The 21,843-nt window shown below is 35.7% G+C and overlaps 1 long non-coding RNA gene across 1 annotated transcript in view; it reads right to left on the bottom strand.

The window, feature by feature from the left end:
* Nucleotides 1–696: 696 nt before the first annotated feature.
* LOC116474894 (uncharacterized) overlaps nt 697–21,843 on the bottom strand; it is a 52,524-nt gene continuing 31,377 nt past the window's right edge. Inside the window, exons 4-5 of the long non-coding RNA XR_004249768.2 lie at nt 2,530–2,676; nt 697–938 (exon numbers count right to left, since the gene is read on the bottom strand). This is a non-coding gene — a long non-coding RNA (uncharacterized LOC116474894). The remainder of the gene's footprint in view (nt 939–2,529; nt 2,677–21,843) is intronic.

The raw sequence follows: 21,843 nt of genomic DNA, 5'->3' as shown, positions 1-21,843 counted from the left end.
GCTATCATCTCTGTATGTATAACCTTTAACTCACTATAGATAATTTGACCATGATGGTGCCAAATAATCTATTCATGCTTTATATAGTTCTGATTAGAAAAAATCTCTTGACTATTCTGCTCCATTTTTCTTCATTTATAGATGATGTATTTGAATTTCTGCAGAACATGTTTTTCCTTTGCCTTCTCTTCTAATATATTTCTATTCAGCCAGTAAAACTATTTCACTTACTCACCTGGTTTAACCTAGTTACATAGCAATGTCGTATTCAAAACTTTTAAGCTTCTATTTCCCATCACATAAACTAGTGTAATTCAGTTTATCTGTGTCTAATCAGAAAATGCTTATCTAGAATTAACTTGAGATGAGATAACATATTATGGAAAGCAGACACTATAGTAAGTTCAGTCATTATTCATATTACTGTTCCCCAAATGCCAACTGGTCATTTAAATGGTCCACTGGAGGGATAATGGTATCTTGCATAAAGTGGTAGTTCTGGAGCTTATAAGAAGTAATTGGACTCTGAATAATATTTTCAAGTAGAAATGATAAGATTTGTTGGGATTCACATGAGAATGTAAGAGAAAGAGAACAGGTAAGGATGACTCTAAGACTTGTACTCCAAATTAGCACATGAATCAAAGTACAACTTTTTAAAAATAGGAACTTTATTAGTGAGCTATTTGCTGTTGTTAGTGTTGGTGACATTATTTTTAAATTATCTTGTATTTTCTTGATAAGTGTTTCTTTCCTCCAGAGTCAGTTCTAATCTTTGCCTATCTTGGTTTTTATATTTCAAGCTTTTAATTTTCTTCATACATCCGATTTTTATAGATTGATTTTTTCCAGGTGGCTATTGTGGTTTTCTTCTGCTCCTACATATGTAGATTTCCCACATTCCTATTTATGTAGGTCTATTTTCAGCAAAGTCTCTCCTGTATATAAGAATATTGGTAGTTAATTAAGTGTCAGTTGACATGGCTGGGCAATTAATAGCCTTTGATTAAGACATGAGTTGTCTGAAAAACCACAAATGAATGTGACTTTGATCTCCAGTGCCAGAATCCTAAATCTTTTTCAAGTTGTTATTTCATTTTTAAAATTTTTTTGTAGATTTTTACTTTTATATATATATATATCTTTATTTATTATTATGTTTTTGGCTGGTTAGTTGTTTTTACCCGGGATTTAAAGCTAAACGCATGAGGATGGGATGAAGAAATAAAGAGTCGAGTGGAAGATGCCAATTTGTACAGACATTCATCTGCCAGATTTTCAATTAATTGTGTTTTTTCACCCTCACTTCTTATTACTTCCCTCTTTATGTTCTTATTTCAAGCTAGAGCATGTCTTTGTTTCTGAATAATCGATTGGTTATTGATTAAATTGAGTCTAGTTTTATAGAATTGCTTTCCTCTACCTTTGTTTATTTAGTCTGATTTTTCAAATATACCATCATTCAATAATTTTCTCATCATACCCTTTCATTATCTTTTTAATCTCTGCCATGATTTATGCATTATTTTTTATTTCTAAAGTTAATGTTTTTATTTGATCTAGTTTCTTTTTCTCTTGATCATCCTTGAAAATTTATCAATTTTACTCATTTTTTATAAAATAACTCAAACTAATTGATTTTTTAATTTTTTGTTTACTTTCTATTTTGGTGGTTTATGCTCCATGTTTCCTTCTTTTTACCTTCTTTACATTTAATCTCTTGCTCTAGTCTCACATATTAAATTATTTGCTTAGTTCAATAATTTTCATTTTTTTTCCAATATAAGCATGTATAACTGTTACAGAATTCCCATTAAACTGACCTTTAGCTGCCGTCCACAAGTTTTGATTCTGCTCTAAGTTTTATTATAATCTATTGTTTAATTATAAATTATTTAAATATTTTATTTTTTCAAATTTGTTTATTAAATGTAACATCTATATAAAATGCACAAAGCACAATGTACAGTGAACTGAACATTCATAAATTGAATACAACAATGTATTATGCAACTAACATCCAATTCAAGAAATGGAGTAGTATCAGTAGCTCAAATTTTTCCCTGTTTTTGAACACTATTACAATAAATGAACAACAATAGCCTTTCTTCTAGCACTACAGATTAGTTTTGTCTGTAATGTATCTTTATCATATAAGATCCCTACCCACTTTTGGCTGGCTTTGTCCCCTATATATTGTGTTTGTGAAATCCATCCATGCTATTATGCATAGTCGTAGTTAATTCATTTTTATTGTTCTATATATTTCATTGTATGATATACCATAATTATCCATTGCAACATTCATGAACATTTTGGTAGTTCTCAGTGTTTAGCTATTACAAATAACCTTTCTGTAAACATTGTGGTACATGTCTTTTGGCAAACACATGTAGATATTTACTTTTAATTTACAACTTTTATAAGTGAGGGAGTAACTTTCCTTGTGGGGTTACCATAGATTACGCCAACACAGTTAGGGAAATTACACAGACAGACATATGAAATTGAGGGACTGATTATACTCACAGGTCCTAGAGAGGGAGGCACACCATACTCAGAGGCACACACAAATGCAGGGAGAGAGAGAACAGAGTGAGGACCCATGGACCAGTGACTTCATTGAGGGCCATGAATGGCGTAGCTTGTGAATTGTGGAGCATTCTTGTCAGGGTACTTTGAAAATAAATGAGCCAACATAGAAAGTAGGGAATGAGTATAATGGGGAATTCCTCATAAGGCTTTTCACTCTAATATACATGTTGGAGATGGGCACCCAGAAATGGGCAATAACTAAGCAAAAGTTCAAAACAAGCAGTGTGATGCCAGCACCTAGGGGAGCCACTGAAGCAATTGATAACACCTTCAAATTATGACACACCTAGAATAGGATTGCTGAATCATAAGTAGATGCATATGTTCAAACTTAGCAGATATTTCCAAATGGCTTTTCAAAGTTGTTGTACCAATTTATGATTCGGCAAGCTGTATTACAGTTATACAGAGCATCCAGAAATAGATTCATTTATATATAGTGTTCTGATTTTTAACAGAAGTGAAACAGAATTGAAGTGTGGAAAAATATTTTCATAAGTGATGCTGAATCAATTGGATATACATAAGGAAATAAATGCATTTAGAACCTTCCCCTATCTCCCATCTTTCCCAAAACTTAATCCCATATGGGTTGCAAATATAAATGTCGATGGTGAAAAAATAAAGATTGTGGGGGAAAAGCATAGGAAAATATCTTCATGACAACAGGGTAAGCAAAATTTTCTCACACAAAGTACAAAAGCAATACCTATGAAAAGTGACAAATTAGACAATAATAAAATTAAGAACTTGTTCATCCAAGATACATCGAACTGTGTAAATAAAGCTAAAGAAATAGAAAACTTATTTGTCATAAATATATCAGAAAAAAAAGACATGCATACCAAAAATACAAGAAGAAATCCTATAATTTATTAATAAAAACAGAGTAGAGACAAGTCAGTTATAATACGACTACATACAAAATGGCTAAACTAAAAAGCAGTGGAAATACCATGTAGTGCAATAATGTGGAAAGACCAGAAATGTATTTCTTACTTCCAAACAAATAGAATTTGTCTAGTTATATTTTCTGCTGATTTCCACCCTAATTTCAATGACATAAATACTTATTACATGGATCAGTTAGAGTCTGTCTTCATGCAAGTCCTATAAATGTGAGTGTGTAGTAATATTTCAAGTGCTCTGCATGAGTCCATTAGATTAAATCTGAAAATTGTTTTTTGATTTTTCTAATTTTTGTACTGTATTTGAATGCTTGAACTGTCAATAATTAAACACTAAAAAATGTGTTAAAAATCTCCTAATATGATTGTTGTCTTTTTGCTTCTTATATTTATTCAATTTTTGATTTATATATTTTGATACTTATTAAAGGTAAATTAAACCTTAATTTAAAAAAATTATATAGTGATAGTCTTATCCACAGTCATGCTTTCTATTTTGTCTGATTATACACCTTGGCTCCTTTTATTTGTACTGTGCTTGTAATTTTTCTATATTTTGAATTTCAGCTTTTCTGACTATATTTTACTTTTCTCTTTTAAAGAGCATCATTTTAGCCTTTGCTAAAACATGCTGTATAACAAAAAAAAAACAAAACATGAAAACTTAATGGCATTCAACATTAAGCACTTATTTATAATTTAGGCAACTGCTGGGAATTCTAGTGACTGAATCAGTTATGTTGTTATTAGCTGAGATTGGCTGGGCTTGCCTACAAACTGCAGGTTCAATTTAGGTTATATTCATATATCTCTCAGGTTCTGGAACCATTGGTACCCAAAGAATGTTCTTTTCAAGAAACGGCAGAGGCACTAAAGGAAATGCAGAAACACACACTTTCTTAAGGATTAGGCTTTGAATAAACATATAGCTGAATTTTAAAAATGTATTTTTATGATCTTTGTTTTTTATTTATTATTATTATACTTTAAGTTTTAGGGTACATGTGCACAATGTGCAGGTTTGTTACATATGTATACATGTGCCATGTTGGTGTGCTGCACCCATTAACTGGTCATTTAGCATTAGGTATATCTCCTAATGCTGTCCCTCCCCCCTCCTCCCACCCCACAACAGTCCCTGGAGTGTGATGTTCCCTTTCCTGTGTTCATGTGTTCTCATTGTTCAATTCCCACCTATGAGTGAGAACATGTGGTGTTTGGTTTTTTGTCCTTGTGATAGTTTACTGAGAATGATGGTTTCCAGTTTCATCCATGTCCCTACAAAGGACATGAACTCATCATTTTTTATGGCTGCATAGTATTCCATGGTGTATATGTGCCACATTTTCTTAATCCGGTCTTTCGTTGTTGGACATTTGGGTTGGTTCCAAGTCTTTGCTATTGTGAATAGTGCCGCAATAAACATACGTGTGCATGTGTCTTTAGAGCAGCATGATTTATAGTCCTTTGGGTATATACCCAGTAATGGGATGGCTGGGTCAAATGGTATTTCTAGTTCTAGATCCCTGAGGAATCGCCACACTGACTTCCACAATGGTTGAACTAGTTTACAGTCCCACCAACAGTGTAAAAGCATTCCTATTTCTCCACATCCTCTCCAGCACCTGTTGTTTCCTGACTTTTTAATGATTGCCATTCTAACTGGTGTGAGATGCTATCTCATTGTGGTTTTGATTTGCATTTCTCTGATGGCCAGTGATGATGAGCATTTTTTCATGTGTTTTTTGGCTGCATAAATGTCTTCTTTTGAAAAGTGTCTGTTCATGTCCTTCACTCACTTTTTGATGGGGTTGTTTGTTTTTTTCTTGTAAATTTGTTTGTGTTCATTGTAGATTCTGGATATTAGCCCTTTGTCAGATGAGTAGGTTGCAAAATTTTTCTCCCATTTTGTAGGTTGCCTGTTCACTCTGATGGTAGTTTCTTTTGCTGTGCAGAAGCTCTTTAGTTTAATTAGATCCCATTTGTCAATTTTGGCTTTTGTTGCCATTGCTTTTGGTGTTTTAGACATGAAGTCCTTGCCCATGCCTATGTCCTGAATGGTATTGCCTAGGTTTTCTTGTAGGGTTTTTATGGTTTTAGGTCTGATGTTTAAGTCTTTAATCCATCTTGAATTAATTTTTGTACAAGGTGTAAGGAAGGGATCCAGTTTCAGCTTTCTACAAATGGCTAGCCAGTTTTCCCAGCACCATTTATTAAATAGGGAATCCTTTTCCCATTGCTTGTTTTTGTCAGGTTTGTCAAAGATCAGATAGTTGTAGATATGTGGCATTATTTCTGAGGGCTCTTTTCTGTTCCATTGATCTATGTCTCTGTTTTGGTACCAGTACCATGCTGTTTTGGTTACTGTAGCCTTGTAGTACAGTTTGAAGTCAGGTAGCATGATGCCTCCAGCTTTGTTCTTTTCCCTTAGGATTGACTTGGTGATGGGCTCTTTTTGGGTTCCATATGAACTTTAAAGTAGTTTTTTCCAATTCCATGAAGAAAGTCATTGGTAGCTTGATGGGGATGGCATTGAATCTATAAATTACCATGGGCAATATGGCCATTTTCATGATATTGATTCTTCCAACCCATGAGCATGGAATGTTCTTCCATTTGTTTGTATCCTCTTTTATTTCATTGAGCAGTGGTTTGTAGTTCTCCTTAAAGAGGTCCTTCACATCCCTTGTAAGTTGGATTCCTAGGTATTTTATTCTCTTTGAAGCAATTGTGAATGGGAGTTCACTCATGATTTGGCTCTCTGTTTGTCTGTTATTGGTGTACAAGAAGGCTTGTGACTTTTGTACATTGATTTTGTATCCTGAGACTTTGCTGAAGTTGCTTATCAGCTTAAGGAGATTTTGGGCTGAGACAATGGGGTTTTCTGGATATACAACCATGTCATCTGCAAACAGGGACAATTTGACTTCCTCTTTTCCTAATTGAATACCCTTTATTTCCTTCTCCTGCCTGATTGCCCTGGCCAGAACTTCCAACACTATGTCGAATAGGAGTGGTGAGAGAGGGCATCTCTGTCTTGTGCCAGTTTTCAAAGGGAATGCTTCCAGTTTTTGCCCATTCAATATGATATTGGCTGTGGGTTTGTCATAGATAGCTCTTATTATTTTGAATATGTCCCATCAATACCTAATTTATGGAGAGGTTTTGGCATGAAGGTTTGTTGAATTTTGTCGAAGGCCTTTTCTGCATCTATTGAGATAATCATGTGGTTTTTGTCTTTGGTTCTGTTTATATACTGGATTACATTTATTGATTTGCGTATGTTGAACCAGCCTTGCATCCCAGGGATGAAGCCCAGTTGGCCATGGTGGATAAGATTTTTGATGTGCTACTGGATTCGGTTTGCCAGTATTTTATTGAGGATTTTTGCATCAATGTTCATCAAGGATATTGGTCTGAAATTCTCTTTTTTGGTTGTGTTTCTGCCAGGCTTTAGTATCAGGACGATGTTGGCCTCATAAAATTGTTAGGGAGGATTCCCTCTTTTTCTATTGATTGGGATAGTTTCAGAAGGAATGGTACCAGCTCCTCCTTGTACCTTTGGTAGAATTCGGCTGTGAATCCATCAGGTCCTGGACTCTTTTTGGTTGGTAAGCTATTGATTATTGCCACAATTTCAGAGCCTGTTATTGGTCTATTCAGAGATTCATCTTCTTCCTGGTTTAGTCTCGGGAGGGTGTATTTGTTGAGGAATTTATCCATTTCTTCTAGATTTTCTAGTTTATTTGCGTAGAGGTGTTTGTAGTATTCTCTGATGGTAGATTGTATTTCTGTGGGATCGGTGGTGATATCCCCTTTATCATTTTTTATTGCATCTATTTGATTCTTCTGTCTTTTCTTCTTTATTAGTCTTGCTAGTGGTCTATCAATTCTGTTGATCTTTTCAAAAAACCAGCTCCTGGATTCATTGATTTTTTTGAAGGGTTTTTTGTGTCTTTATTTCCTTCAGTTCTGCTCTGATTTTAGTTATTTCTAGCCTTCTGCTAGCTTTTGAATGTGTTTGCTCTTGCTTTTCTAGTTCTTTTAATTGTGATGTTAGGGTGTCAATTTTGGATCGTTCCTGCTTTCTCTTGTGGGCATTTAGTGCTATAAATTTCCCTCTACACACTGCTTTGAATGTGTCCCAGAGATTCTGGTATGTTGTGTCTTTGCTCTCATTGGTTTCAAAGAACATCTTTATTTCTGCCTTCATTTCGTTATGTACCCAGTAGTCATTCAGGAGCAGGTTGTTGAGTTTCCATGTAGTTGAGTGGTTTTGAGTGAGTTTCTTAATCCTGAGTTCTAGTTTGATTGCACTGTGGTCTGAGAGATAGTTTGTTATAATTTCTGTTCTTTTACATTTGCTGAGGAGAGCTTTACTTCCAACTATGTGGTCAATTTTGGAAAAGGTGTGGTGTGGTGCTGAAAAAAAATGTATATTCTGTTGATTTGGGGTGGAGAGTTCTGTAGATGTCACTTAAGTCTGCTTGGTGCAGAGCTGAGTTCAATTCCTGGGTATCCTTGTTAACTTTCTGTCTTGTTGATCTGTCTAATGTTGACAGTGGGGTGTTAAAATCTCCCATTATTATTGTGTGGGAGTCTAAGTCCCTTTGTAGGTCACTCAGGACTTGCTTTATGAATCTGGGTGCTCCTGTATTGGGTGCATATATATTTAGGATAGTTAGCTCTTCTTGTTGAATTGATCCCTTTACCATTATGTAATGGCCTTCTTTGTCTCTTTTGATCTTTGTTGGTTTAAAGTCTATTTCATCAGAGACTAGAATTGCAACCCCTGCCTTTTTTTGTTTTCCATTTGCTTGGTAGATTTTCCTCCATCCCTTTATTTTGAGTCTATGTGTGTCTCTGCACGTGAGATGGGTTTCCTGAATACAGCACACTGATGGGTCTTGACTCCTTATCCAATTTGCCAGTCTGTGTCTTTTAATTGGAGCAGTTAGCCCATTTACATTTAAAGTTAATATTATGTGTGAATTTGATCCTGTCATTATGATGTTAGCTGGTTATTTTGCTCGTTAGTTGATGCAGTTTCTTCCTAGCCTCAATGGTCTTTACAATTGGGCATGTTTTTGCAGTGGTTGGTATCGGTTGTTCCTTTTCATGTTTAGCGCTTCCTTCAGGAGCTCTTTTAGGGCAGGCCTGGTGGTGACAAAATCACTCAGCATTTGCTTGTCTGTAAAGGATTTTATTTCTCCTTCATTTATGAAGCTTAGTTTGGCTGGATATGAAATTCTGGGTTGAAAATTCTTTTCTTTAAGAATGTTGAATATTGGCCCCCACTCTCTTCTGGCTTGTAGAGTTTCTGCCAAGAGATCAGCTGTTAGTCTGATGGGCTTCCCTTTGTGGGTAACCCAGCCTTTCTCTCTGGCCGCCCTTAACATTTTTTCCTTCATTTCAACTTTGGTGAATCTGACAATTATGTGTCTTGGAGTTGCTCTTCTCGAGGAGTATCTTTGTGGCATTCTCTGTATTTCCTGAATCTGAATGTTGGCCTGTCTTGCTAGATTGGGGAAGTTCTCCTGGATAATATCTTGCAGAGTGTTTTCCAACTTGGTTCCATTCTCCCCATCACTTGCAGGTACACCAATCAGACGTAGGTTTGGTCTTCTCACATAGTCCCATATTTCTTGGAGGCTTTGTTCATTTCTTTTTATTCTTTTTTCTCTAAACTTCCCTTCTCTCTTCATTTCATTCATTTCATCTTCCATCACTGATAACCTTTCTTCCAGTTGATCACATCAGCTCCTGAGGCTTCCGCATTCTTCAGGTAGCTCTCAAAACTTGGCTTTCAGCTCCATCAGCTCCTTCAAGCACTTCTCTGCATTGGTTATTTTAGTTATACATTCATCTAATTTTTTTTCAAAGTTTTTAACTTCTTTGCCATTGGTTTGAATTTCTTCCTGTAGCTCGGAGTAGTTTGATCGTCTGAAGCCTTCTTCTCTCAACTCGTCGAAGTCATTCTCTGTCCAGCTTTGTTCCATTGCTGGGGAGGAACTGCGTTCCTTTAGAGGAGGAGAGGCACTCTGCTTTTTAGAGTTTCCAGTTTTTCTGCTCTGTTTTCTCCCCATCTTTGTAGTTTTTTCTACTTTTGGTCTTTGATGATGGTGATGTACAGATGGGTTTTTGGTGTGGTTGTCCTTTCTGTTTGTTAGTTTTCCTTCTACCAGACAGGACCCTCAGCTGCAGGTCTGTTGGAGTTTGCTAGGGGTCCACTCCAGACGCTGTTTGGCTGGGTGTCAGCAGCAGTGGCTGCAGAACAGCAGATTTTCGTGAACTGCAAATTCAGCTGTCTGATCGTTCCTCTGGAAGTTTTGTCTCCGAGGTGTACCCGGCCGAGTGAGGTATCAGTCTGTCCCTACTGGGGGCAGCCTCCCAGTTAGGCAGCTCAGAGGTCAGGGATCCACTTTAGGAGGCAGTCTGCCCATTCTGAGATTTCCAGCTGTGTGCTGGGAGAACCACTACTCTCTTCAAAGCTGTCAGACAGGGACATTTAAGTCTGCAGAGGTTCCTGCTGAATTTTTGTTTTTCTGTGACCTGCCCCCAGAGGTGGAGCCTACAGAGGCAGGCAGGCCTCCTCGAGCTGTAGTGGGTCCACCCAGTTCAAGCTTCCTGGCTGCTTTGTTTACCTAAGCAAGCCTGGGCAATGGTGGGCACCCCTCCCCCAGCCTTGCTGTCACCTTGCAGTTTGATCTCAGACTACTGTGCTAGCAATCAGTGAGACTCTGTGGGCGTAGGACCCTCCGAGCCAGGTGTGGGACACAATCTCCTGGTGTGCCGTTTTCCAAGCCCGTTGGAAAAGCACAGTATTAGGGTGGGAGTGACCCCCTTTTCCAGGTGCTGTCTGTCACCCCTTTCTTTGACTAGGAAAGGGAACTCCCTGACCCCTTGCACTTCCCGAGTGAGGCAATGCCTCGCCCTGCTTCAGCTTACGCACAGTGCGCTGCACTGACTGTCCTGCACCCACTGTTTGGCACTCCCTAGTGAGATGAACCTGGTACCTCAGATGGAAATGCAGAAATCACCCATCTTCTGTGTGGCTCATGCTTGGAGCTGTAGACCGGAGCTGTTCCTATTCGGCCATCTTGGCTCCACCCCGATCTATGTATTGATATATCTGTAAATCAAGCTAAGAAGTTCTGCCCTGAAGTATCAAGTCTTGAAAAAAGATAAAGGCTGATAGATTTGCCTGCTTTATACTTAGCCAACCATTGGAAAATACGTATTGATTGCCCTCTGTGCATCAATCACTGTGCTAGCCAGTAGGTACATAGAGTGGAGAGCAACACACTCTCCATGTAGTTTTTGTCTGTCAGACACATTAAATTGAGCTTTAGGAAAAGGTGACATTGCAACTCTAAATCTATACTTGGAATTTATGTAGCCACCTATAAAAAGTAACTTACTCAGTTGCCTGGTAATCACCAATTTTCAATGCAGGTCCAGGATATTTAGGGTTGACAAATATTTGGACTTTCTTTTGTATGATGCCCCTTATTCTTAATTATTATTATCGTCTCCTGATAAGTGTAATGTGACTTAAAGTAGGTATTTTGTGACTTCAAAATAGAGAATTACTAAAGTTTAAAACAAAAATGTTTCTTAAGCTGTCATGGTTTGCTCACAAATTCTTACTCATGAAAGTCTCAATGTCTCATTTGTCTCAAATGTCTCATTTTATTTATATCTATTTTATTTGGAGCCCTAAAGTAAGAATATATTGTATTTACTTCTTCATAATAATGCAACTGAAAATATAAAAATTAAATTGAAAGGACATGATTCTCTACTATTGGTTGATGCTTTTGTTGTAGTAAAAAAAAAAAAAAAAAACTGGTCAGTCTTCCAAAAAAAACTTTTCTTAAAGGATAAAAGGATGTTCTGACCTATACCCATTCTAAGTAATTGAAATAAACAACTCCAGCTTCATAAGGCATACTGAAATGTTCTAAACTTTAATATATATATAATAATCACTATAGAAGCTCGTGAAAAGTGTAAATCTTCAGGCTTTATCCCAGAGATTCTGTTTATAGGACAGCTATGAAACCCAAAAACCAATATTTGCATAAGACCTCTAGACGATTATTATGGAAAGGATCCTGGGACTTAAATTTATGAATTGTTATTACAGAAAGAGAATAAGTTTAAGTGCCAGACAAATTTGGATTTGAATTCAGCCTGTATCTAAAATACTATGTGTGTTAATTATACATTATTACATAACAAATAACTATAATTTACCAACATAAAAAATACACATCTATTATTTCACAGAATATGTGGGTCAGGAGTTGGGGCACAGCTTAGCTAGGTCCTCTCCTTATGTTTTCATGAGATGTTGTGAAATCAAGGTGTTGACCCACACTGAGTTCTCATTTGAAGACTCAACTGAGGAAGGGTCCACTTCCAAGATCCTTCAGTTTATTGACAGGAATTAAACTGTGGGAAGGCTCATTTCAAAAGAAAAGAATTTCCTTTCAGGACTGAGATCTTTATTTTTTGTTTTGTTTTGTTTCGTGTTTTGATGTCTCTTAGGCAGATGCCACTCCTAGATTCTTCACACAGTTCTTTGTCTCATGGGCTTCTCCAACGTGGCTGCTTATTTTAGCAAGTCAGAAAGGTGAATCTATAGCAGAAATCCACCAGCAAGACAAAGTTTTATATAATGTAATATAAGCATATGTCTTATATCTTACCACATTTGCCATATTCTGTTAGTTAGAAAGATGACACAGGTTCTGATCACTTCAATGTAAAGGGATTAAACAAGAGCATGGATACTTGCCTCTGATCACTGCCTCTGAATTTGAATTCAGCCTCTATCTAAAATACTATGTGTGCTAATTAAATATTCAGAGAGAGTAATCATGGGAAGCCACCCTAGGATCTGTTAGCCATAGTGTGATTTTTGGAAAATAGTTTAGTATTATGGATTCTTAATTTCCTTATCTAAATATTGAGCTAATAATACATGCCTTGAATAGGTAACATATGTAAAGATCCTGGCATAGAGTAACTCTTTGATAAACACAATTAACTAAGAAGAACACAAAAAGAAAAAGAAATAAGATTCACCCATGGGGCATTAATAGCATATCTTCAAAATATCTTCCAATTCTGTGGCTCGATGTCCAAAAACTATGTGCACAATTTTATTGAATGTGACATATCTCCAAAGCCTAACTTAGAGTCTACCTTATGTTAGTCATTCGGTAAGTGTTTACTGAATTAGTAGTAATTTCAATAAATGCCTCTTTCTTTTATTTCTTTAACAATGCCTTTATTTTAGGATGTGCAAAAACAGATGAAAGGATGACCTCTCTTAGCCATGTTTTACTGAAGAATAATTTCAACTTTTAGGTGAACAGCATGGATGCATCCAGTAAAAATAAAAGCAAAGAGTCACAAAAGACTACATAGGAAGGGCTTTCATAGGGAAAAAAGCACAGAGAATGTTCTGTGCACAAGAGCAGCAGCCACTTCAGCTTGGGGCCCATAAACTGGCTGTTTTGACATTCTCCCACTGCAGACTGCAAACAGTTGGTAGTGCTATGAGTATTTTCCTTTCTGTTCATATTCAGGGACCTAGCATTTTTCTCTACTGGCTACCTCAGCACTTTTACTTTGCTGTTCTAACATACCAACAAATTACATAAAAATCTGAAGATAATTATTTGAATTCATGTCTCAAAAATATAATTCATCAGGGAAACTAAAGAAAAAGATAATAAATGAAATAAAAATGAAAATAACCCCCAGAATTCTAGTGCCTGTGCATCCTGTTTCTTTAGTTATTCAAATAATTTTTTATTGTTGTTTGTCTCTTTTTTGTAAGAGAAGAATTTGGTAGGTAGAGATACGAGAATGAGAATGTTTAATGTAGTAAGTACTATAGATAAAATATAAAATATTCTACTCCTTTTATCCTATCAATGTATACAAGCCACAGCACAATATCTTTAGAAAACTGCAAGAGAAAGGATAATAAGAGATTTACTTTTTTAAGCAGATAAACCAATAAGCTCTGAAAAATAATTTTTTCTTAATGTGCCATCATTCCTTAAACTAATCTGTTCAGTCTCTGACCTCTCTGTATATACTGTGTAAATCCTTCCTCTTTGCTCCATGATAAGCTCATTAAATTTATAAACAGTTGCTCTACCCAGTAAGTATCAACTTGTTATGTTTAAATAACTGTTTCAATGTGGCACTTTTTAAATCACACAATATAATACAATTTTGGAAATATTTTTGTCAGCAGTCAAGTCCCCTTTTTTAACTACACATTTCCAAATTACCCAACACATCAGTAAATTTTGAAAATTGGTACTTCTAAGTAAAAATAAAATAAAGTTTGTTTTACCTGGTAAGCATTTCCTAAAAAATAGGATACAAGATAGACAGATAATACGCTATGGGAAAAACTTGCAAAACAAAACCATGAAGTGTTATATCTAGACAGGATATGAAGGATCATTAATGCCAATTCTGAGGTGCTGTGTGCTGGTGTAAGAGCACAAAGCTGGCTTGTGTAAGAGCTAGCAGAAAAATATGTAACCCTGATGCCTCCTGGTCTTGTGCTCCTTCTACTGAGCCATGCTGACTCTATATATGTTTAAAAGTGGAGCTCAGCTAAGTGGGTAATAAAAATTCATAACCTTTTCTAATATTATACATACTTTCTTTTTTATGCTTAGCAATCAGGACTTTTTGTGCCTTTCTAAATGTTCTTACAAAGTCCTCAGAACAGTTCGAGCAGCTGTCAAAAGGGTAAACTATGGATGGAAACACCTATGCATTCATATTGTACAAAGCGTGGGGAGTAAGGTCTAACAAGGGAAATAGTTTAAAAGTAAATACAATGCTGTTGGGGATTAACTCAAAAATGTGTCTAAATTTATAAAAGAAGTAATTGTTACATTGTTTTTGCTGGTTAACTTTACATCCCCTTTGGTTACACATATAGTTTGCATTTTCTAAAGGTAAAAAATTAATGTAGCTTTTGTAGTTTCTAATCTTTTGATTTATAGGAAAAGATACTTATACTAGCTGTGTTCTCTTAATATATGCTCTAATATGTATGCTACCTGAATTTTTTACGGCATCTCAGTAGAGTGTGCTGCCTGGAGCTCTGTGCTTTCCCCTAATGAAAATGTACCGTATTACATTCACTGCAGAACATGAAAGGAGGATCTTTCAGGAATCAGGACAAGTGATTTATCAATTTTACCCTCCAAGTAAACCATGAAGACCTTGGATCTTATTTGGGGCCAGCCATGGTACAACAGCACATTCAGTTCAAAAGACCTAGTTACCAGGAGTCAGTCATTAGGAGGCTTTTCAAGGTTTCTGGTACATAAACTCTCAAAATTTAATTACAGGAATTAACAAGACAGTAATAGTTTCAAAATCCACAGTATTTACTTAGCTAGCCAGCCCTGTAGTCATGTATTTTCATTTGCTCATTTTCAGAATAAGAAGAGCATAGTTAGTTATGCTTCTGATACATGGCTCCTAATATAATGCCAGCTGGTTTAGGTTTTATTGGTTAGATCCTCAGTTGAGAATGTTATTTATTGAAATAGATACACAGTGGGCTTGGCTTCAGAAAATGTTAAGCTGCATCTATTTTGGGAAACGTTATCCATATAATGCCAACCTCACCAGGATTTACTGAGTGGTGGTGTCTGTTGGCAGAGATGAACTACTTTGCATCCTATTGTCTGCTGTTCACAGTGCTGTGGGCTAGAATGTAATTGGTAGACAATATCCTCTGGGGAGCCCGCGAAAGGTGGCCGTCCATCTCCTGATGCCCCCTCTATGTGCTGTAAATTTAAAAAATGATTTGCAAGGTGATGACTTTTTTTTAACATAAGTGTGAAGTAATGCAGTCTGCAGAATTAGTATCAGTCACACTAAGATATCACAGACTGAGGATTTAGCATCTTTACTCTGATATTCTGTGCACTGATTAGTAATATTTTCCATTCATGGAAAGCCTCCTGAAATGTAACTGTGCATTGTGTATTACATGGAAGGTGTTTAATGAGTTTAAAAGAAAAAAGAAAAAATAATTCTAACTTTGAGTAATATAATTTTCTCTTTGAGTACTATAAATTCTTTCTTCGAGTACTGATTACTTTTATCAGAATGAAGCCATCCAAGTATTTTTAATCTTAGCTATTTCTAGCCAAATTTTTACAATGTACACAAATAAGAATATATGATATTATAAACACTTATGGAAGCATTTGTCTATTCACCAAAAATTTGAAAAATATAAGTTAGATTGGAGATTACATACTCTTTTGTGAGTTTTAAACACCTCTAATTACCTTAAGTAATAGCACCTCTAATATACCTTAAGTAATCCCAACTGCTTTTCCTATACTACTTCCTAGTAAGACACTATTTTGACAATCAGGCAAAAGTATAAAAGGCAAAACAAAAATAGTTGTCATCAGTTTGCTCAAATTGCTCCACAGAATTGCTTATCCTCTACAGGGTATTTAATTTGTAGTATAAGTAGCCTTGCAGTTAGTGTGATAAATTTGCAAAGCCAACAGAACATATTATTTAGTAAAAGCTTTGGATCAGACAGATCTGCGTATAATCCTAGACATGGTATGTGCATTAGTCTTTGAGGGCTGCCATAACAAAATACCACAAATTAGGTGGCTTAAATAACAGAAATGCATTTCCTCACAGTTCTGGAGGCTGGGAAGTACATGATCAGGTGTCAGCAGGGTCAGTTTCCTCTGAGGGTTCTGAGGATATATCTGTTCCAGGCCTCTATCTATTCCAGGCCTCTCTCCTGGGCTTGTAGATGAAAATTTTCTTCTTGTGTCTTTACATGATCTTCCCTTTGCTTGTATCTGTATGCTAATCTTTTCTTCTAAGGTCACCAGTCATATTGGATTAGTGCACACCCATATGACCTCATTTTATCTTATTTACCACTGTAAAGGCCCTATCTCCAAATATAGTCACATTCTCAGATATCAGGGGTTAGAAACTCGACATAAAGATTTAAGGGAGGAGAGGGGATGCAATTCAGCCCATAATATTGGATCCTAACAGAATCCTAACTTTCCTAAGGATGGAGATGCTCGCTTATTTATTTTTCCTCACAATGCCTATCACTTTTTCTCGCCTAAAATAGATGTTTAATAGTTACATAATTAAATTATCACTTTGACAATCAGGCTTTTTAAATATCTCCTTCTAACTTACTAAAATAAGTAATTACTCACCTGGTATTAAATACTGTTAAAAGGGATAATCTTACATGAGTTAAATTTAACAGAATTTAGTTGAACAAAAATGATTCGTGAATCAGGCAACAGTTGGAACCAGAACCGATTCTAAGAACTCTGGCCTGCAATGTGGTCAGACAGCATTCATGGACAAAAAATGGAAGTGAGGTACAGAGACAGCTTAATTAGTTATAGCTCTATGTTTTGCCATATTTAAATCAGTTGGCCACCTGTGATTGACTGAAGCTCAGCTACTGCAATTGACTGAGCCTCAGTCAATTTGTTACAAGAGTATAATCCTAAATTCAGCTTTCAGTTAGTTCATGTACTAAGTTAGGGTGAAGTTTGTTACATAAGGACTTGAGTACAGAGGCTTCCTCAGGCCAAATTTAGTTTAGTTTAACAATTTGTTCCTTTTGGTCAACCTCTCAATTTGGAGATCATCTAAAACCTGGGCATGAGCACCAGTTTCGATCACCATTGTGAATTGACTTATTTTGTCTCAGTATGGAATTCATGTCAAGTCTTCATGTTAATTGAATTTATGTGCTCACTGGTCTAGTTGAAGTGAGATCATTCAGCACTCAACGGATGACTGCATACCCACATTTAAGACTTGAGAGAACCAGGGGATCTACTAAGATGACTGTCAAGAGAATGATATCCAAAACTGAACTGTACTCCTTAACAAAAGCCCTCTCAAACTGAACCAATCAAAACAAAACAAATCAAAGTTTAGGCAATATAGACAGTTCAATAGAATTTGAGTCCTACTTGTCATAATCTTTGTTTGGGGCATGATGGCAATTAAGGACCATAGTTTTCTATAAAGCAGCCTGATTTAAAAAGGTATTAATTTTTGTAGTTAACTCTTTTCCAGTAACATTATTAGCAGGAAAGAATGTTGTAACTCTACTTTCCAGGTCCTCATTAAAAAATATTTAGAAAAATGATAGTGATGACAAATGTTATACAAAGTTCAGTTGCATTCTCTCACCTTCATTCATCAAATATATATGAAGGATTTATTGTGTGCTACTATAAAACCAGATAGACTGACAGAGCATAAGTAGAGATGTAATAAAGAAACAACCTAATTAAATAGTTGCACAAATAGTATTTGTTACAATTGTAGTAAGTGCTATAAACAGACAGTATGAGGTGTTATGGGCTCATATAATGGGGATTTATCTAACCTGAGAGGGCAAGGAAAGATCAGGAAGTTTGGGGGGGGAGTAATAATGGGGTTTCACCTGACCTGAATGGGTAGGGAAAGATTAATCTAGGAAGTTTGCTTTTTAATGAAAGATCTCAAGCAAAAGGAGAGGCCACTATATGAAGACAGGAGGGAAGACTATTTCGGTTAGAGGACAGTATGTGCAAAAGCCATATGGTGGAGCTGGAACATTATTTGGAGCCAGAAGAAAATGAGAGCAGTCAGAAGAGGGAGAGTTTGGAAAGCGGTGGGGAATAGGCTGTGGAGGGCTTAAGAAAACCTGTTGAAACTTTTGTCATTATTCCAAAAAAAAGGAGAAGTCACAGCTAGGTTTTAAGTGGTGTAAGGTGCCACAGTTGGATTAGAATTTCAAAAACACTATTTCAGTTCAGGATTGAAAGAGACCAGAATGGACCCAGTAGGTCAGTTTCAAGGCAGTTGCAGTGATCCGCAAAAGAGAAGATGGCAACTTGAATTAGATGAAGGAATTTTCAAGATATTGCACACAATTTCTAAAGGACCAAAGGTCATATTAATATGCCATATTTAAATGCCACTTTATGCATATTTTAGCACATTTGTATGCTTATTTCTCAAGTCAAGTCACCTTAGCAGTAGAGAAAAATACACACACAAGCTTAATAGGAGGGTAGGGGATTGAGAGAAAGAGAAGGACGAAAGGGAGTTTCAGAGCTAGAAGAGACCCTTTCTCACTATTGCTTTTGAGTATTTTATGTTAAATCTTGGATTCCATGCCATAACACATTTACAATTACAAAAATGGCATAAAATAATATATTTAATTTTAATATAAAATTATTTTATTTTCATCCCCAAAATCTTTTGGTAAAATTCTTGCTGTTGGAAGATGCACCATCTTTTCCTAAGAACTCTGCATTACTATATTACCACCTTTTCTTCCTGAGACTCCTTGCTCTGCATTTTGAGAAGACAAGTCTTACCTTATCTCATTTGACCCTCACAGTCATCCAGTGACAACCACGCTGAGGACAGCCATTATCATTTTAGAAATGGGAAAGCTAAGGCTTAGAACAACCATGAGACCCCAAAGTTGCATTGCTAGACATTTATAGAGCTAGAATTTTGCAACCATTATAAACACAATAAAGTTTTTCATTGTCAGGCCTTAATGACAAAGCTGAAACATGTCAAGATTAGTTAATTTACATCATCACCATATTGGGAAAATTGAAATTTAACAAAACTCAATTGACTCCAAATGCTAAGTCCATATAGAGTCTAAAATATAAATAGGCATTGCCAAGAGAAAGCTGAGAAAGCCTATATCAAAATGTAGTTATTATTTAGAATCGATTGCAATTTTAATAGAAATCATACATTATCACAGACAACATAAGAATTACCTGCTGCTGTGTCAAGGTAAAATGGAAATAATAGCATCATAACAAATAAAATAAAGGAGTACATCCTTGGAAATTATCAAGAACCTTGATAATTCTTGACATAATTTTTCTGTATTTCATTCCTTCTACAAAACTCCAATTAGTATAAATGATGACAGAGCCAAGAAAACTTTGTAAACCAACTGGAAATAAAACATAAAATATAGCTTTACAAAATATCTACATGAGAGAATTGTTAAAATAATAGTATTAAATGGGAACAAGTTTTAAAATGTAGGGTTTAAAACTTGCTAACACTATCTTTGCCTGCAAAGAAAAATCCACAGTTATTTGAAACACAATTTTTAATACCTGATATGCATTTGTATAAAAATAACCAGCACTTTCAGGTCTGTGGACTTGCCGACTTTGCAAAGCAAAGAATTTGATTCTGAATAATTGGCGATGGTACATAGACATTTAGTAGTTGACGCTAGACATGAAAACCAAGGACAAGTTCTCTTTTTTTTTTTTTCTCCAATGTATTCTTCAAAACCAATTTTTGCACGTGACACCCTGGCAGGCTTTTCTTCCAACCAGAATACAGTGAAGTAAAATTGAGGTTATCATAACTCTGAAATGTATGTCATTGAAAAATTGAAGTAAAAGCCATATTACATTTAGTGAATATATTTTTCAATTATATTTTATAACAAAGTTCTAAGTAGAAAACACGCTAAGCTTAGCTCAATAAAAAGAAACTATGAAAACAAAACAATAAATATAAACAAAAAGACAGATAAGAAAGTAGTTGCTACATAAAAACAAATCTTCATATTTTATTGCCCAGAAAAAAATTTTTTTTCTAAAATCTGGTATCCTAGTTGTCTGAGAGCCAAATTAACAATGTTCAGTTTATGACATATCTCAGAGGAACAGAAATGACGAGTAGAGAAAATGAACAGCCACAGAAAAACTGAGGCATTTCATGTGCTGATAGAATTTATAGAACTTCCTCCATTTTCGGTATAAAATGATTATTCCATGTTCTTCCTTGGAAGTATTTACATTATTTTCATGTTCTTCCTTGGAAGTATTTACATTATTTTTTAAGTAGAGCAGTAGCAGGTAATTGCCACAGATAGAAACTCAGATATCAGGAAAAATGATCATTTTAGATTGAATACATTCTTAACTCCACTTGAAATAAATATTGTAGGCCAAATATAATGAGGAGAGGCCTGATAGCAGGTAGTTAAGAGGATGAACTTGAGAGCTGGTCTAGCAGAATTCAAATCTCAGCTTTGCCTTTTAATAGCTACATGACCTTGAACAAATCACTCAATTTTTCAATGTCTGCATTTCTTCCTCTGCAGAATGAGAACAACAATAATATCTACCTCCTTTAATTTTTGTGAGGAATAAATGAGTAAAATGAAACCTTTCAAATAATATCTAATGTATTTTAAGAAGTACAAAAGGGTTTGCTATTATGACATACTGAATGAACAAAAATACTTATGAATAATGGACACATACTTTTTAATTATTTTGTGCCAAGTACTGTGCTTATTGATTTCTGGCATATCAATTTACTTACTGCCTAAAATGCCTCTGTGAAGTACGTATTAAATTACATGCATAGTAAAGATGGAAAAAACATGGATGTCACTTTCTTTGTGGAGCCTTTAATGGTTTTCTAGGACTAGGTTTGCTGCCTCTCCTGTGAGTTTCTCTAGTATACACTGTTGCTCCCATCTTTTCAATTGTCATGCAGCACTGTAATTGCTTATTTAATTGTCTGTCTTGCACAAACTGCTGTAAATCCTGTGAAGGCAGGGTCTCACATACCTTGAGTGCTTGGCTTAGTGTCTTTTGTTTGTACAGATCACGTATCTTCAGTTTACTCACGTCTTGAGTGCTTGGCATAGTGACTATTGTTTTTAGTAGATCAATAAATATACATTTGTTAAATATTCTATGAAATTCTCTGGAACAGATTCTGTAGATCAAATGGCCTGAAACCCATTTTTAATAGCCCTTTTCCATGTCCTCTTTACTATGGATACTAAAAAATCTTATCACGTGCCCAGCCTCTCTCACAGTCAGAAATCACCATGTGACACAGTTCTAGCCAATGATACATGGATCTGCTACATGACAGAGGGATGATGGTATTGGAAGCTTTTGCTTTACTTTTAACAGGGAATAAAAATTACAAGTTTCATTTTGATATGAACAGGAGACGGAAATACTGGGTAGAAGAGCATAGTTCCCTGGCAAAGGCTACACCCTCAAGCCTGTAAACCCACAACCTTAAATGAGAAGCGGCATTCCTGTTTTTGCACTTAAAAGTTGCCTTTTTTTTTTTTTCTTTTTTATTATACTTTAGGGTTTTAGGGTACATGTGCACAATGTGACAATGTGCAGGTTTGTTACATATGTATCCATGTGCCATGTTGATTTCCTGCACCCATTAACTCGTC

Source organism: Hylobates moloch, unplaced genomic scaffold (assembly GCF_009828535.3).
Source record: "Hylobates moloch isolate HMO894 unplaced genomic scaffold, HMol_V3 SCAFFOLD_2, whole genome shotgun sequence".
NCBI lineage: Eukaryota > Metazoa > Chordata > Mammalia > Primates > Hylobatidae > Hylobates > Hylobates moloch.
Note: the sequence above shows the minus strand (reverse complement) of the source record. Positions and strands in the feature narration are given on the sequence as shown.